At 40.9% G+C, this 18,809-nt stretch overlaps 1 protein-coding gene across 1 annotated transcript in view; it reads right to left on the bottom strand.

Annotated features, from left to right (window-relative positions):
• The window catches only part of pex14 (peroxisomal biogenesis factor 14), a 98,685-nt gene that overhangs the window by 35,257 nt on the left and 44,619 nt on the right, over positions 1–18,809 (bottom strand). The gene's annotated exons all lie outside the window — the stretch shown is intronic.

The following is an 18,809-nucleotide window of genomic DNA, read 5'->3' as shown; positions in this document are numbered from 1 at the left end:
TTTTAATATTACTATTTTTTAACTCAAAAAACATTTGATTACTAAAATATTTTGGTCTTCCTCAAATGAAAGGAATGATGACGCAATCTTTGCAAGAGGGAGGGAAACTGATTCCATTGGTCCTCAACTCACGGCTCAGACACTTCATTCAGGATGAATGGAGTTAGCCCTGAGTTAGCCAACGCTTCATTGTCATAGAAATGTACCTGGCCAAAAGGAGAGCAACATTCATGTGACTGGTTGAACTCAGAGTTGACCAAAGTTACCTCGCTCAGTAGGCCTTTCCACTCACAGCCCCGGTCAGTCCGCATAGGGGTTGAAAATGGAAGATTTCATCACCGATAAGTGCATAAATAGAACATGTTTCATGACCTGAAATAAAAGATCCCAGAAATGTCCTATATGCACAAAAAAATGTATCTCAAATTTTGTGCACAAATATGTTTACATTACTGTTAGTGAGCATTTCTCCTTTGCCAAGATAATCCATCCACCTGACTGGTGTGATTAAACAACATGATTATTACACAGGTGCACCTTGTGCTGGGGACAATAAACGGCCACTAAAATGTGCAGTTTAGTCACACAACACAATGCACAAAGCAATTGGCATGCTGACTGCAGGAATATACAGCAGAGAATTTAATTTTAATTTCTCTACCATAAGCTGCCTCCAATGTCGTTTTAGAGAATTTGGCAGTACGTTCAACCGGCCTCACAACCGCAGACCACGTGTATTTTTTTCTTTAATTTATTTAACTGTGTGGCGATGTGTGGGCTAGCGGTTTGATGATGTCAACTTTGTGAACAGAGTGCCCCGTGGTGGTGGTGGGGTTATGGTATGGGCAGGCTTAAGCTACAGACAATGAACACAAGTGCCTTTTATTGCTGGCAATTGGAACGCACAGAAATATCGTGGCAAGATCCTGAGGCCCATTGTCGTAACATTCATCCACCGCCATCACCTCATGTTTCAGCAGGGTAATGCACTGCCCCATGTTGCAAGGATCTGTACACAATTCCTGGAAGCTGAAAATGTCTCAGTTCTTCCATGATCTGCATACTCACCAGACATGTCACCCATTGAGCATGTTTGGGATGCTCTGGATCGACGTGTACAACAGCTTGTTCCAGTTCCTGCCAAATTTACCACGGAACCCGTACTTGAATGCACTCATGACTCCCATTCTAGGCGCACCAAAATTACAAATAGTTTTTCCTGAAGTGCCTTGTGAAAGCCTAACACTGTAAGATCGCATTTTATGACTGAGCTAGTCATGTTGGCAATAGAATACCCAGATTGCGATTTATAGTGTATTTCGATTGCGTAAACAACAACAGTTATTGTGTGATCGTGGGAGGCATGGCTATGTTCTAAACAAAAAACTATAAGTGTGCTTGCTTCAGTTCCTCAACGCCACAGCTAGGAGAGCAAAATAATAATAATAATTTAAGACTCTTTCTTTGAGTCATAAAAGTGCATTGAATTACTTAGGAACTGATCATTTCCCCATAATCTCCCAAGTGTTCTCTTTCAATTGCTACCATGGTTATGCATATGCTTTCTATATTTATTCTGTTAGAAACATTTAAATTTGGCACTGTCCATGTAGGCCAATTCCCAAAAGAGTAAAGGGTTAACTCTTCAAACCTCATTTGTAGTATAGGGCCCTGGGCTGGCTGGGTTATGCGTCCACCATGGTAGCTGGAATTGTGCAGTAAAGAATCATGTAAAAAATTAAATATCTTAGCTAGCACAGTACGGTTAGGGTACACCCTATAGTGTGAATCAGGCATTGGACAGCACCTCTTCAGTTACCCAGACATCTGCCTACAGCAGACAGCAGAGCAGGATCAAACAAAGAAAGCTGAAACCCCGTTCTCACTAACGGCCACCAAAGGCAAAGAAAATCAGTCTGTCCACTTCTCCAGTTATATTTCCCAGGTGGAGATCTCATACACCCCAGACAGAGAAAATGCATTATTTTAATTTCCTCATTGTGATGTAAATGTATTACATAATTTTGCAAATGCCAATATAACTTAATCTTCAGATCTTTTTTAATGATTTTAGTGATGATTAAATTGCAAAGAGCTCCCTAATGGAGAATGGGAGGGGGCAGGGGGGGGAAGTCTTATTTTATTTTGTGGACTGAAAGGATTTTATTTCCGTCGCCATATGCTTCCATGGGTATGTGTCTCGTCTTTAATGAGCATCATAATCTAAACAAAGACGAATAATTACAACTTTCAATGAGCGTCTGAAAAAAGGCTGGCATTGTTCATTCCGAGATCAACCAAAACACAACAGTGGAGAACTAAAATCAAATATACTGATGTGACTCACTAGACAAAAGAACAGGGTTGTGTTCAGTAGTACATACTGTAGCAAAACACTTTGCAGCAGAAAACGAAAACAAGCATCTCTTATTGGATACGTTCAGTTAAGTACCTCCCAATTTCAAAATTTTTCCTCCCTACTGACCATGACTTTAAACACTTCCAATCAGCTGGCTCCATTGAGGCTTGTTGCTGGGGAGAGGTATAAGGGCTAAGGTGTGGACCATAAAGCACTTTCCTCTGTATTGCAATGTGTAGCATCACTGGCTTGCTCCTGCTACCATTTTACCTCCATTTCCCCATGTGATTTCCCTGAGTGTGCTACTGGGCTTCCTGGGTTTCCCTTCCTCCTGCCTTCTGACAGAAAATCCCCATTGCCGAGATGGCCTTTTAACTTGGGCCATTCCCCTGGGCTTTGAACCATTCTACTCCACACAGCAGGCCTCCCTGCCGTGCTGTGTCATCCCAAATGGCACCCTATTTCCTATTTAGCGCATTACGTTTAGGGCGCTGGTCAAACGAAGTGCACTAAATAGGGAATAGGATGCCATTTGGTATGCACAACTGAGTTGCAAGAGAGTCAAGGGGGATGAGGTTTGCTTCATTTGAGACCGCTATTCTTATTTGCTGTACTATACAGGGCTGTGGGAATGGCGGAGAGATGAGAAGAAGGTTGAGAGAGGAGAAGAAGCGATTTGTTGAGCCATCTGTATACACATCAGAGTCTGAAATCCATGTGGAGCTAATCATTACAATATCAACATGTGTTGTGTGACATTAACACACACACACACCATTTCTTCTATTAAATGTCTATGAAATGAGAGAGCAATGACTGCCTGTTAACCAAATCATTTGAGAAGCATTGTGTCACCCAAGTACCTGTGTGAGTGCGATGCAGAAGACTCGTAATTGCGGTCCCAAAAGATGTCAAATGAGCATGTACTGCCCATCTACAAACCCATCTTGATGAACAAGAATCAACCACAATCTAGCCCTCTTTTTGACATCTTCATGAGGGGCTCTAAAGGTTCTTGGAGAATCAACATGTGTGATGCTGAGAGGCACCTACAGTATTTAAATGCACCAAGGGCTTCAAATGGCCATGAAAATGGTTGAATAATTTAAGGCAAATATTGGCCAGCCTGTCGTCAATGGCGGGCCCTGAGTGCCAGGAAGTGGCCACCGCCATGTGCTGAGCTCGTGCAGTCAGGCTGCACTGTCCAATAAGCAATAATGTGTCCCTGAACTCCGGATTCATCTGACCACAGCAGACACAACAGTGGCAGATTATTGAGTGAGACATGCAAGGGTTGCATCCTGAATGGCACCCTATGCACTAGTTTTGACCAGGGTCCCTACAGGCTCTGGTCAAAACTGGTGCACTATACTGTATATAGGGAACAGGGTGCCATTTGGAGCACAAGCCCATATTTCCATTTCACCATAGAATGAAAAAACATATTTTAGTACCCTGGGAGAGGTTCCCATTTTCCCTTTTCACCTTGAAATGTAGTTTCTCCAAAATAACTTTATAAAATGTCCTCTTAAAAATATGTGCATGTTAATGGTGTTGGACCTCTTTAATGTTGTTGTGTGTGCAGCACTATGAAAAGGGCTTATTTACTTTACATCAAAATAAAATGCATGGAAATTCATAAAGCTGTTAGGTTTTCTTGTCGAATTAAAGCTTGCTCCACTATTGTGTGCTCTGATCCGTTGATTGTTCAGAAAAAGGCGACGACAAATGAAAGACACCTCATATCCATTTAGAAAAGAGAGAACAAGGTGAAACAGATTTTTACATATAAAAGGAAAAGCCTACAAAAAAGGATTGCGGAAATTTATTACGGGTTTCCAAACCTGTGGAATGACCCCTGGACCCCCATTTCGGATCGACCTGGCGAGGAGATGAATTTTTTAAGACATAAATTACATCTAATGACGACACCGTAAAAAAGAACAATAATGGAAAGCTATTCTGTATTTCATTATACTGTATTTGGTGCACCTGATACACGCCGCGCCTGTTTATGAGTCGCCGTATTAGCAGATGCTCAGCCGAAGCATTTGCTGTGACCTTGCCATTCTCATTGGGGCATGAAATTACGGTGCTGGCACCTCGATATTACAGCTATAAATACTGTAAACCGCATATCTGGCCTACGTTTTCTATTGTCTTTCAACATAAACCTGATCGGTATTTATTTAAAGGAAAACCCATTGCTCGTCACATTATTTACGCCTCTATTTTCAGTAGGCTCTTATTCTCAGGGCATTTTTTTAAGGGCAAAGGAGGCGGCGAGGCCCAGCCACCATAAAACACATTTTTCCAATTCTGGCACATCTGAACTTTATGGGTTAAGACCCGGCCCGGACAGCCAATTATAAAAATTGCTTACTAAAATATTTTGGGTGCTAAAAGGTGAATGCTTTTTTACTGTCCTACAAGGTGAATTATTAAGTTGCCCTTGAATGAAAATTACTTACATTATGAATATGAATTCTTTTAAATATATGTCAGGGGTCATAAATAGATGGAGGTCAATGGGTTATTGAAAGCCGGAGTGCAACTTTAACCTGTTTCTCATGCTGTGCTGGAGGAGATTCTAGTCATGTCATTTGGTGTCCCCGAGAATGGCACTATTGCTGCTTGAAAATGGCATGCCCTAAATAATGACCACTCTCATAGCTTATTCATTTATGTATTAAAAAAGAAGACTCTCCTCTCATTTCCCTGCTTTATCGCCTTGTACTGATGACAAAGTGGGAGAGAACCGGGGCTAGGTGGCGCCGTGGAGTAATTTATAACCACATCAATCCCTTTACCTTCTATGCAGGCCTTGGTCATTGCCATTTTTGTCCGAGAGGTGAGTCGCATAACCCCACTTGCAAACAACATCCTATTAATATCTGGAATGATGAACCTTATCCTTACCCTTCATATCAATAATGGTAATCAAATGTTCCCCATGACCCTCTATCAATGGCCCACTACTCAGGGTGAAACCTATTATATATAGTTACCTGCTGTATTACTTCTTCAGCTTATTGAGCCAAACAACTACTGGAAGCTTATTTTCAGAATAAAATAAAAAAATTCACACACTTATTTTAAAAAGTCTATATGATTATTCTGAATATGATGCCACAGTAGACGTATCCCCAGTCTACCAGTCATTTTGCAACGTAATCAGGGCAGTTACTGCTTCCCTTCTGGACATGTATCAGTGTCTCAGCTAAAGGCCTGCTTTCAAAACATGTCGAAAGAAGGCTAAGGGGTGTTTTCACTGTTGCCGAAATTAGATTTATTTTTTTGTTACATGTAGCCTACTTGTGCACTTGCTAGTTGCAAAGGGAAATCGTTGTGCCAAAATGAGGCACAGAGCTCTTCAGGTGCTGCAACTGTTAATTGTGGGGCCTAGATAGCACAACAGCCTATATGAGTCAGGAATACATTACCGCTCATTACAAAAGAAAAAACATAACTTTTAGATGGAAATTTCCCCCAAATCGTGCCTGTTGTGATTGGAAAACAACCATTGATGCGGACTATGTGGACTTATTCATCTTGACCCAAAGGGGGGTCGTTAAGCCGATGTACTGTTTATGGCACTAGATAGCTTGGCACTGATTATATCCCTTATTTTGCATGTAAGAAGGGACAACATGAGTGGTCTATTATTCACTATATCAAGTCAAACGAAGGTGGAAAGGATCCTTTTGAAAATACCCCTCTGTGCATGCTGTAGGTTTAACGTTCAAGATCTCAAAACAAGTCAACTACCTGACACATAGCCATCAGCGAACATGCATAATTACATATTGATCTAAAAAATACCTATTTTTACTAGTTCTGGAGGGTCTAAGTTTCTAACATCTCCTAGAATAAGATATTTTAGACACTTTATTAATCAGTCATATCGGGGCTGTGAGAAATACTTCAGCACATTTCCCATTCATTCAGTGATATTGACCGTATGCAAAACACAAAATGACATTTTTTTTCTATGCATATTGAAATAGACCACATTATTACGATCTCCTTGGGGAAAAAAAGCTGAGAAATAACAAGAGGCATCCTTCAACGTAGATTAGGGCACAAATCTGCAAGGAAATAATAATGTGGAGGCGAGATTATTGTGTAAAGAATCTGCAACATGCAATCAAAGTGTGCCCTGTTTTCCCCTTCATCAGCTGGCCACCATAAGTACTGGCAGAGAGAGGAATCCAATTTAAATTCCACTCTACCGGGTGATGGTATTGTTTCATTTTATGTGTGCTTTGACATTTCTGCCTGTTAATATAGAGTAAAATCGGGAAGTATTTACATAAATATGACATTAAACTCTATTAGAAATTAAGAGTGACATATATTTGTGCTCATAGCAGAAGGGAGGAGGTAATTGAGTTCCAGGGTCAAAAGGTTGAGAGAAGTGTTTGGTAGGCTGTGGATACATGGAGAGAGGAGGAGGAGGCAGTGACTATTGGACTGTCATCTTGTCCATCATCATGTTTGCCTTTGCTCGTAAAGGATGAGACAGACAATGGGCCAATAGTCACCACATTCATTGGTATGGGGTGTGGCCTTCTGCAAATTAAATAGGGGTTGACTCATTTCAATGCTGCTCTTACATGTGAATGTAGGCCTATTCATGAATTGTTTTTAGCAGAATAAGTGACAAACAGCTTTAATAAGAATATACAGTTATTATGAAAGTATATTCTCTAACTGAACATAACTAAGATAAAAAATCTCAATGAACAAATTACCTTTATTTAACTAGGCAAGTCAGTTAAGAACAAATTCTTATTTTCAATGACGGCCTAGGAACAGTGGGTTAACTGCCTTATTCAAGGGCAGAACGACAGATTTTTACCTTGTCAGGACAGGGATTCGATCTTGCAACCTTTCGGTTACTATTCCAACGCCCTAACCACAAGGCTGCCTGACGATCCCTTTAAAAAAATAAAAATAAATCATTAGCTTGCTTCTTACTTACCTAGGATGTTTTCTTTTCAACCAAACCGTTTTACATATCTGTTAGTTGGTTATTTAGCAAAATCCAGAATAATCTGGTTAGCATTTTTTCAGAATTTAGCAATGCTAGTGAAAACAGATTGTACCAGTTAGCGAGGCATTCAAAAGCATGATTCAAGCAGGAATGGTTCAAATCTACGTTTCTTACTACTGAAAGCAGAGCTGTTTCTCCACGCTTTTGAATGAACCACTAACTGATGCAATCCACTTCCAGTAGCATTGCTACATTATCCAAAAATGCTAAGCAGGAGATTCTGGACATTGTTGAACCAACTAACAAATGTAAAAATGGTTTCGACAGTAAGTCAGTCAACACACTAGGTAAATAAGAGATACAACTTTTTTTAAAGTTAACTGTCACCATAAACTTTAAATATGCCTTTGAGCAACATTATCCAATTGTTAGCTTATTATTTTAATCATATCAACACCAGTAGGCACCAGTGCCTAAAATGTTGTAAGAGAATTCTAAATTCTAACCCACTGATTTTGAATTGAGTCTGTTCTCCTGAACATTCCAGATCAACATCAATTGACATTTGGAAATGTTCTTGATATGATTTCAAATTCTAATAGAAGAGAAAATAGTGAACAATTAGTACAGTTTATTTTTTCCCTATCATGATGGGAAAGGATTCAGAATGGCATGACAATGATTTGAGATTCAAATATGTTTTAGTCTTATATCAAACCATTTGATATACAATAGGACATATCACATGAAAGAAACATTTTACCCCTTGAAGAAAATGTACTTTGTAATAATATGAGAATTCTACCTTGTGTTGATAAGGTTTTAATAACCTCTGCATTCTGCATACCTAATCAATGAGTCTTGCAAATAATGCAGGCGACATCATCAAACGTAAGCCTATTATGCAGACCTTTCTGGCTCGGAGCTTTCTTTATTTGAAACTCTACCCCCCAAAATATGTGCTAAATCTAACAAGAGCGAGAATGATGGGCATAACTCATTGGGAAGTCTTCTGCAATAACATGAATAAGGGCAAGGCGAACTTGCTTCAGTGAACTCAGCAGGACCATGAAAAAAGGAACATTTTATATAAAATTTAATAAACTGAAATTGGTTTAAGATTAGTCAGCACTTTGTCTAGAAGATTAGTTTCCCTCCTACCCTTCAACACATGCAAGGCGCTCACAAAGTGATACAGCATTGTGACATAATTACATTGTTCAAGGTGAAGCTCAGTAGAAATGGCTTTTTGCTTACAAGGCAATTTGAGAACATGCACATTTACAAATATCATAGTAACCTGGTGCTACTCAAAGGCAGTCCAGGGAAAAGAAACCAAAAGAAAACAACACTTGCTTCAATCCAATTTTGGGGTCACAGGGAAAAAGACCCTGGACCGACTGATGTCTGCTTTGCGATATTACAGTCGGGGTGTGAATTGGCTGAAGTGCTCTCTATTGGTAAAATTACCATATACACTGAACAGAAATATAAACGCAACATGTAACAATTTCAACAATTTTAAGGAAATCAGGCAATTTAAATAAATAAATTAGGACCTAATCTATGGCTTTCACATGACTGGGAATACAGACATGAATGTGTTGGTCACATATACTGTACCTTTAAAAGGTACTTGATTGTAGCCACACTCCTCTTCAATGGCTGTGCGAAGTTGCTAGATATTGGCGGGAACTGGAACACGCTGTCGTACACGTCAATCCAGAGCATCCCAAACATGCACAATGGGTGACATGTCTGGCGAGCATGCAGGCAATGAAAGAACTGGGACATTTTCAGCTTCCAGGAATTGTGTAAAGATCCTTGCGATACGGGGCTGTGCGTTATCATGCTGAAACTAGAGTTGATGGGGGCTGATGAATGGCATGACAATGGGCCTCAGGATCTCGTCACGGTATCTCTGTGCATTCAAATTGCCATCGATAAAATGAAATTGTGTTCGTTGTCCGTAGTTTATGCCTGCTCATACCACAACCCCACCGGGTACTCTGTTCACAACATTGACATCAGCAAACCGCTCAACCACATGATGCCATACATGCTGTCTGCCATCTGCCAGGGAGAGTTGATACTGCGATTCAACCGTAAAGAGCACACTTCTCCAGTGTGCCCGTGGCTATTGAAGGTGAGCATTATCTCCCACCGAAGTCATATATGACGCCAAACTGCAGTCAGGTCAAGACCCTGGTGAGGACGACGAGCACACAGATGAGCTTCCCTGAGACAGTTTGACAGTTTGTGCAGAAATTCTTCAGTTGTGCAAAGCCACAGTTTCATCAGCTGTCCGGGTGGCTAGTGTCATATGTTCCCGCAGGTGAAGAACCGATTGTGGAGGTCCTGAGCTAGCGTGATTACACATGGTCTGCGGTTGTGAGGCCGGGTGGACGTACTGCCAAATTCTCGAAAACGAAGTTGGAGGCGGTGGTAGAGAAATTAACATTGCATTTTCTGGAAACAACTCTGGAGGACATTCCTACAGTCAGCAAGCCAATTGCACGCTTCCTCAAAACTTGAAACATCTGTGGCATTGTGTTGTTGCAAAACTGCACATTTGAGAGTGGCATTTTATTGTCCCCAACACAAGGTGCACCTGTGTAATGATCATGCAGTTTAATCAGTTTATTGATATGCCACTAGTGTCAGATGGATGGATTATTTTGGCAAAGGCGTAATGCTCACTAACAGGGATGTAAATAAATGAGAGAAATAAGCTAATATGCGTATGCAACATTTATGGGATCTTTTATTTCAGCTCATGAAACTTGGGACCAATATTTTACATGTGTTTATATTTTGATCATCATCCCTCAAGCATGTCCAAATGACTATTTTGTCCAAAGACGAAACATGCCAGGTTGTGTGTTTTATGTTTTCTCCCAATCTCTTGTGGATCCATGTGCCTTTACTATTTCAGTACTTAAATGACTAAAACCAGATAAAAGTATGAAGAAAAGATAATGGACCTATATATGTTTTAAATAAGATCATATTTGAAAACTAATAATCACCAAAATACAAACTAAATAGTCAAGGAGAATCTAAAATAAAATAAAAAACTATGCATTTGTTAGAATTTGTTACAATGTTTATAATGTGACCAAAATGGCAAAATGTGTAGAATTGCAGGAAATTCGTTTTAAAACCACCAAAATGCGTCACTGCAGTCAACTGGAAGGCCTCTAAATTGTTACGTCAGCGACCATTACCATTGGCCAGGCCCATGACCCTGCCCCCAAACATTTATTTATTGCACAGAATAGAATAGGCTGACCTTTGTACTATGGGGGATAGTACAGTCGTGGCCAAAAGTTTTGAGAATGACACAAATATTAATTTTCACAAAGTCTGCTGCTTCAGTGTCTTTAGATATTTTTTTCAGATGTTACTATGGAATACTGATGTATAATTACAAGCATTTCATAAGTGTCAAAGACCTGTATTGACAATTACATTAAGTTGATGCAAAGAGTCAATATTTGCAGTGTTGACCCTTCTTTTTCAAGACCTCTGCAATCTGCCCTGGCATGCTGTCAATTAACTTCTGGGCCACTTCCTGACTGATGGCAGCCCATTCTTGCATAATCAGTGCTTGGCGTTTTGTCAGAATTTGTGGGTTTTTGTTTTTCCACCCGCCTCTTGAAGATTGACCACAAGTTCTCAATGGGATTAAGGTCTGGAGTTTACTGGCCTTGGACCCAAAATACCGATGTGATGTTCCCCGAGCCACTTAGTTATCACTTTTGCCTTAAGGCAAGGTACTCCATCATGCTGGAAAAGGCTTTATTCATCACCAAACGGTTCCTGGATGGTTGGGAGAAGTGGCTCTCGGAGGATGTGTTGGTGCCATTCTTTATTCATGGCTGTGTTCTTAGGCAAAATTGTGAGTGAGCCCACTCCCTTGGCTGAGAAGCAACCTCACACATGAATGGTCTCAGGATGCTTTACTGATGGTAGCGCTCACCTTGTCTTCTCCGGGCAAGTTTTTTTCCAGATGCCCCAAACAATCGGAAAGGGGATTCATCAGAGAAAATGACTTTACCCCAGTCCTCAGCAGTCCAATCCCTGTACCTTTTGCAGAATATCAATCTGTACCTGATGTTTTACCTGGAGAGAAGTGGCTTCGTTGCTACCCTTCTTGACACCAGGCCATCCTCCAAAAGTCTTCGCCTCACTGTGCGCGCAGATGCACTCACACCTGCCTGCTTCCAATCCTGAGCAAGCTCTGTCCTGGTGGTTCCCAGATCCCGCAGCTGAATCAACTTTAGGATGCGGTCCTGGCACTTGCTGGACTTTCTTGGGCGCCCTGAAGCCTTCTTCACAACAATTGATCCGCTCTCCTTGAAGTTCTTGATGATCCGATAAATGGTTGATTTAGGTGCAATCTTACTGGCAGCAATATCCTTGCCTGTGAAGCCCTTTTTGTGCAAAGCAATGACGACGGCACCTGTTTCCTTGCAGGTAACGATGGTTGACAGAGGAAGAACAATGATTCCAAGCACCACCCTCCTTTTGAAGCTTCCAGTCTGTTATTCGAACTCAATCAGCATGACAGAGATCTCAAGCCTTGTCCTTGTCAACACTCACACCTGTGTTAACAAGAGAATCACTGACATGACGTCAGCTGGTCCTTTTGTGGCAGGGCTGAAATGTAGTGGAAATGTTTTTGGGGGATTCTGTTCATTTGCATGGCAAAGAGGGACTTTGCAAGTCATCTGATCACTCTTCATAACATTCTGGAGTATATGCAAATTGCCATCATACAAACTGAGGCAGCAGACTTTGTGAAAATTAATATTTGTGTCGTTCTCAAAACTTTTGGCCACAACTATGTAAACTCCCGACTTCAACTGTATTTTCACACTACCGTTCAAAAGTTTGGGGTCACTTAGAAATATGCTTGCTTTCCCACGAAAACATACATGAAGTGAGATGCAAAATGAATAGGAAATTTAGTCAAGATGTTGACAAGGTTATAAATAATGTTTTTTTATTTAAATAATTGTGTCCTTCAAACTCTGTTTTCTTCAAAGACCTTTGGCGTTCTAGTTGTCAATTTGTTGAGGTAATCTGAAGAGATTTCACCCCATGCCTCCTGAAGCCCCTCCCACAAGTTGGATTGGCTTGATGGGCACGTACCATACGGTCAAACTGCTCGCACAACAACTCAATAGGGTTGACATCCGGTGACTGTGCTGGCCACTCCATTATAGACAGCATACCAGCTGACTGCTTTTTCCCTAAATAGTTTGGAGCTGTGCTTTGGGTCATTGTCCTGTTGTGGAGGAAATTGGCTCCAATTAAGCGCAGACCACAGGGTATGGCATGGCGTTGCAAAATGGAGTGACAGCCTTCCTTCTTCAAGATCCCTTTTACCCTGCATATATCTCTCACTTAACCACCACCAAAGTACCCCCAGACCATCACATTGCCATGCTTGACAGATGGCGTCAAGCACTCCTCCAGCATCTTTTCACTTTTTCGGCATCTCACGAATGTTCTTCTTTGTGATCCAAACACCTCAAAATTAGATTTGTCTGTCCATAACACTTATTTATTCCGCTGTCCAGTGTCTGTGTTATTTTGCCCATCTTAATATTTTCTTTTTATTGGCCAGTCTGAGATATGGCTTCTTTTTTTAAACTCTGCCTAGAAGGCCAGCATCCCAGAGTCGCCTCTTCACTGCTTTTTGCAGGTACTATTTAATGAAGCTGCCAGTTGAGGGCTTGTGAGGCATCTGTTTCTTAAACAAAACACTAATGTACTTGTCCTCTTGCTCAGTTGTGCACCAGGGCCACCCACACTTTCTATTTTGGTTAGGGCCAGTTTGCGTTGTTCTGTGAAGGGAGTAGTAAACAGCGCTGTATGAGATCTTCAGTTTCTTGGCAATTTCTCACATGGAATAGCCTTCATTTCACAGAACAAGAATAGACTGACGAGTTTCAGAAGAAAGTCCTTTGTTTCTGGACATTTTGAGCCTGTAATCGAACCCACAAATGCTGATGCTCCAGATACTCAATTTATCCAAAGAAGGCCAGATTTATTGCTTCTTTAAATCAGCACAACAGTTTTCATCTGTGCTAACATAATTGTAAAAGGGCTTTCAAATGATCAATTAGCCTTCTCAAATTATAAACTTGGATAAGCTAACACAACGTGCCATTGGAACACAGGATTGATGGTTGCTGATAATGGGCATCTGTACGCCTATGTATATATATATATATATATATATATATATATATATATATATATATATATATATATATATATATATATATATATATATATATATATATATATATATATATTTATTTTTTAAATAAGCAGTTTCCAGCTACAATAGTCATTTACAACATTAACAATGTCTACAATGTATTTCTGATCAATTTGATGTTAATTTAAAATCTTTCAAAAACAAGGACATTTCTAAGTGACCCCAAACTTTTGAAGGGTAGTGTATAGAAAACAGTGGACTGCATTTGGACTTTACCCTTTGCCAAAGTTTAAAAAAAAAACTGCATTGTTTAATAGTATAAGGGTAAGAGCGAATTGAGTTATTGCACATGTGCACTTCACACAGCAGGTGTTCCCTAACGGAAATATTCAAATAAATGCTAGAACACGCCAATTGGATCGCACTAGCTCGTGCTTGGCACTGCCTACCTCCTTGCTTGTTCTGCCCACTATGATTAATTTGCTCCCATTGGAAACAACAGGCTCTCATCTATCTCGGGTTAGTTATAAAAATCTTTGGTGCGAGCATCAAACAAACAAAGGATTTTAAAGAAGAAAAGAAAGTGGATACATTTATTCTCATGAAGAGTGTAGTAAATGGCACTGGATTAAGAATAGTCCTTAGTTGCTGCTAATGAGAAGCACAAAGCAAGTACTTTTCAAAAGATATTGGAAGTCATTATAGCCTGCTGATGTGTGTAGTAGCAGCCGGTAACAATGGATTTGGTTTCGGGTTACCTCTGGTCATGGAGCTTTTAGGCTCACTTTTCACTGCTTTGCTGCTCTAATGATAGAAGCCAAATCCCTGAGCTCTTACTATGAATTAGTCCCCAAGTAAACAACTGTTTTGAAAAGAGGGCTCATAAAGAAAATGGGCTCATAAACAAGCAGTGATCAGTTGTAGAACAATCTAAGCCAATGTCCTGGGTGCCACTGCCAACAATTCATGAACTACTTAAGGGCCCAAGCCATCTCAATCATTAAAAAGTCAGTGCAGCTTGTGAAGTTGGGGTGTCTTTCTTATTTCTTATTCTTATTATGTGATTTAAATATTGACTGGCTATCATCAAGCTGCCCACTCAGGAAAAAACTACAAACCGTAACCAGTGCCTGCAACCTGGATCAGGTTGTCAGTCAACCTACCAGGGTTGTTACAGGAATTACATCTTCAACATGTATTGATCACATCTTTACAAACGCTGCAGATATTTGCTTTAAAGTAGTGTCCAAATCTATAGGATGTAGTAATCACAATATAATAGCCATATCTAGGAAAAGCAAAGTTCCAAAGGTTTGGCCTAATGTAGTGTATAAGAGGTCATACAAGAAGTTTTGTAGTGATTCCTATGTTGATGATGTAAAGAATATTTGCTGGTCTGGTAGAGAGAATTATTTTTTTCAGATTTCATTTCTTTCATCACATTTCCAGTGGGTCAAGTTTATATAAACTCAATTAGTATTTGGTAGCATTGCTTTTAAATTGTTTAACTTGGGTCAAATGTTTCGGGTAGCTTTCCACAAGCTTGCCACAATAAATTGGGTGAATTTTGGCCCATTCCTCCTGACAGAGCTGGTGTAACTGAGTCAGGTTTGTAGGCCTCCTTGCTCACACACACTTTTTCAGTTCTGCCCACAAATGTTCTATACGATTGAGGTCAGGGCTTTGTGATGGCCACTCCAATACCTTGACTACGTTGTCCTTAAAAACGTCTTATGGCTGAAATCCCGTTAACGGGATCGATTTGACAACAGCCAGTGAAAGTGCAGGGCGCCAAATTCAAACAACAGAAATCTCATAATTAAAATTCCCAAACATACAAGTATTATACACCATTTTAATGATAAACGTGTTGTTAATCCAACCACAGTGTCTGATTTCAAAAAGGCTTTACGACGAAAGCATACCATGCGATTATGTTAGGTCAGCGCCAAGTCACCAAAAACACAGCCATTTTTCAGCCAAAGAGAGGAGTCACAAAAAGCAGAAAGAGATAAAAATTAATCACTAACCTTTGATGATCTTCATCAGATGGCACTCATAGGACTTAATGTTACACAATACATGTATGTTTTGTTCGATAAAGTTCATATTTATATCCAGAAATCTCAGTTTACATTGACGCGATATTTTCAGTAATATTTTGCCTCCAAAACATCCGGTGATTTTGCAGAGAGCCACATCAATTTACAGGAATACTCATTATAAACGTTGATGAAAGATACAAGTGTTATGCATAGAATTAAAGATATACTCCTCCTTAATACAACTGGTGTGTCAGATTTCAAAAAAGCTTTACAGCAAAAGCACACCATGCGATAATCTGAGTACAGCGCTCAGCCAGCATACAGATACCCGCGATGTTGTTGGGTCAACAAAAGTCATAAAGAGCATTATAAATATTCCCTACCTTTGATGATCTTCATCGGAATGCACTCCCAGGAGTCCCAGTTCCACAATAAATGTTTGTTTTGTTCGATAAAGTCCATAATTTGTCCAAATACCTCCTTTTTGTTCGCGTGTTTAGTCCAGTAATCCAAATGCACAAGGCGCGGGCACAAAGTCCAGACAAAAAGTCTAAAAAGTTCCATTACAGTTTGTAGAAACATGTCAAACAATGTATATAATCAATCTTAACGATGTTTTTATCATAAATCTTCAATAATATTCCAACCGGACAATTCCTTTGTCTTTAGAAATGAAAGAGAACAGAGCTTGCGCTCACGGGCGCACGCGTGACTAAACTAAACTAAAGGCTTTCAGCCAGACCTCTGGTTGAAACAGCTCTTATTCGCTCCCCTTTCATAGTAGAAGACTGAAACAACGTTCTAACGACTGTTGACATCTAGTGGAAGCCTTAAGAAGTGCAATCTGACCCCATAGACACTGTATATTGGATAGGCAATCACTTGAAAAACTACAAACCTCAGATTTCCCATTTCCTGGTTGGAATTTTCTCAGGTTTTTGCCTGCCATATGAGTTCTGTTATAATCATAGACCTTATCTTAACAGTTTTGGAAACTTAGCTTTCTTGGGAACAGGAACAATGGTGGCCCTCTTGAAGCATGTGGGAACAACAGACTGGGATAGGGATTGATTGAATATGTCCGTAAACACACCAGCCAGCTGGTCTGCGCATGCTCTGAGGGCGCGGCTGGGGATGCCGTCTGGGCCTCCAGCCTTGCGAGGGTTGACACGTTTAAATGTTTTCCTCACATCGGCTGCAGTGAAGGAGAGTCCGCATGTTTTAGTTGCGGGCCGTGTCAGTGGCACTGTATTGCCCTCAAAGCGGGCAAAAAAGTTATTTTGTCTGCCTGGGAGCAAAACATCCTGGTCCGTGACGGGGCTGGTTTTCTTTTTGTAATCCGTGATTGACTGTAGACCCTGCCACATACCTCTTGTGTCTGAGCCGTTGAGATTCTACTTTGTCTTTATACTGACACTTAGCTTGTTTGATTGCCTTGCGGAGGGAATAGTTACACTGTTTGTATTCGGTCATGTTTCCGGTCAACTTGCCCTGATTAAAAGCAGTGGTTCGCGCTTTCAGTTTCACACGAATGCTGCCATCAATCCACGGTTTCTGGTTTGGGAATGTTTTAATCGTTGCTATGGGAACGACATCTTCAACGCACGTTCTAATGAACTAGCCTGTTCAACCTCTCTTTCGTGTCGTCTGAGATTCCCAAAGATTGGAAAGCAGCTGCGGTCATCCCCCTCTTCAAAGGGGGGGGGGGGAAACTCTTGACCCAAACTGCTACAGACCTATATCTATCCTACCCTGCCTTTCTAAGGTCTTCGAAAGCCAAGTCAACAAACAGATTACCGACCATTTAGAATCTCACCATACCTTCTCTGCTATGCAATCTGGTTTCAGAGCTGGTAATGGGTGCACCTCAGCCACGCTCAAGGTCCTAAACAATATCTTAACCGCCATCGATAAGAAACATTACTGTGCAGCCGTATTCATTGATCTGGCCAAGGCTTTCGACTCTGTCAATCACCACATCCTCATCGGCAGACTCGACAGCCTTGGTTTCTCAAATGATTGCCTCGCCTAGTTCACCAACTACTTCTCTGATAGAGTTCAGTGTGTCAAATCGGAGGGTCTGCTGTCTGGACCTCTGGCAGTCTCTATGGGGGTGCCACGGGGTTCAATTCTTGGACCGACTCTCTTCTCTGTATACATCAATGATGTCGCTCTTGCTGCTGGTGGGTCTCTGATCCACCTCTACACAGACGACACCATTCTGTATACTTCTGGCCCTTCTTTGGACACTGTGTTAACAACCCTCCAGGCAAGCTTCAATGCCATACAACTCTCCTTCCGTGGCCTCCAATTGCTCTTAAATACAAGTAAAACTAAATGCATGCTCTTCAACCAATCGTTGCCTGCACCTGCCCACCTGTCCACCATCACTACTCTGGACGGCTCTGACTTCGAATACGTGGACAACTACAAATACCTAGGTGTCTGGTTAGCCTGTAAACTCTCCTTCCAGACCCACATCAAACATCTCCAATCCAAAGTTAAATCTAGAATTGGCTTCCTATTTCGCAAAACAAAGCATCCTTCACTCATGCTGCCAAACATACCCTTGTAAAACTGACCATCCTAACAATGTCATTTACAAAATAGCCTCCAATACCCTACTCAACAAATTGGATGCAGTCTATCACAGTGCAATCCGTTTTGTCACCAAAGCCCCATATACTACCCACCATTGCGACCTGTACGCTCTCGTTGGCTGGCCCTCGCTTCATACTCGTCAGCAAACCCACGGGCTCCATGTCATCTACAAGACCCTGCTAGGTAAAGTCCCCCCTTATCTCAGCTCGCTGGTCACCATAGCATCACCCACCTGTAGCACACGCTCCAGCAGGTATATCTCTCTGGTCACCCCCAAAACCAATTCTTTCTTTGGCCACCTCTCCTTCCAGTTCTCTGCTGCCAATGACTGGAACGAACTACAAAAATCTCTGAAACTGGAAGCACTAATCTCCCTCACTAGCTTTAAGCACCAACTGTCAGAGCAGCTCACAGATTACTGCACCTGTACATAGCCCACCTATAATTTAGCCCAAACAACTACCTCTTTCCCTACTGTATTTATTTTATTTATTTATTTATATTGCTCCTTTGCACCCTATTATTTCTATTTCTACTTTGCACATTCTTCCACTGCAAATCTACCATTCCAGT

Source organism: Oncorhynchus kisutch, linkage group LG17 (assembly GCF_002021735.2).
Source record: "Oncorhynchus kisutch isolate 150728-3 linkage group LG17, Okis_V2, whole genome shotgun sequence".
NCBI classification, from domain to species: Eukaryota; Metazoa; Chordata; class Actinopteri; order Salmoniformes; family Salmonidae; genus Oncorhynchus; species Oncorhynchus kisutch.
Note: the sequence above shows the minus strand (reverse complement) of the source record. Positions and strands in the feature narration are given on the sequence as shown.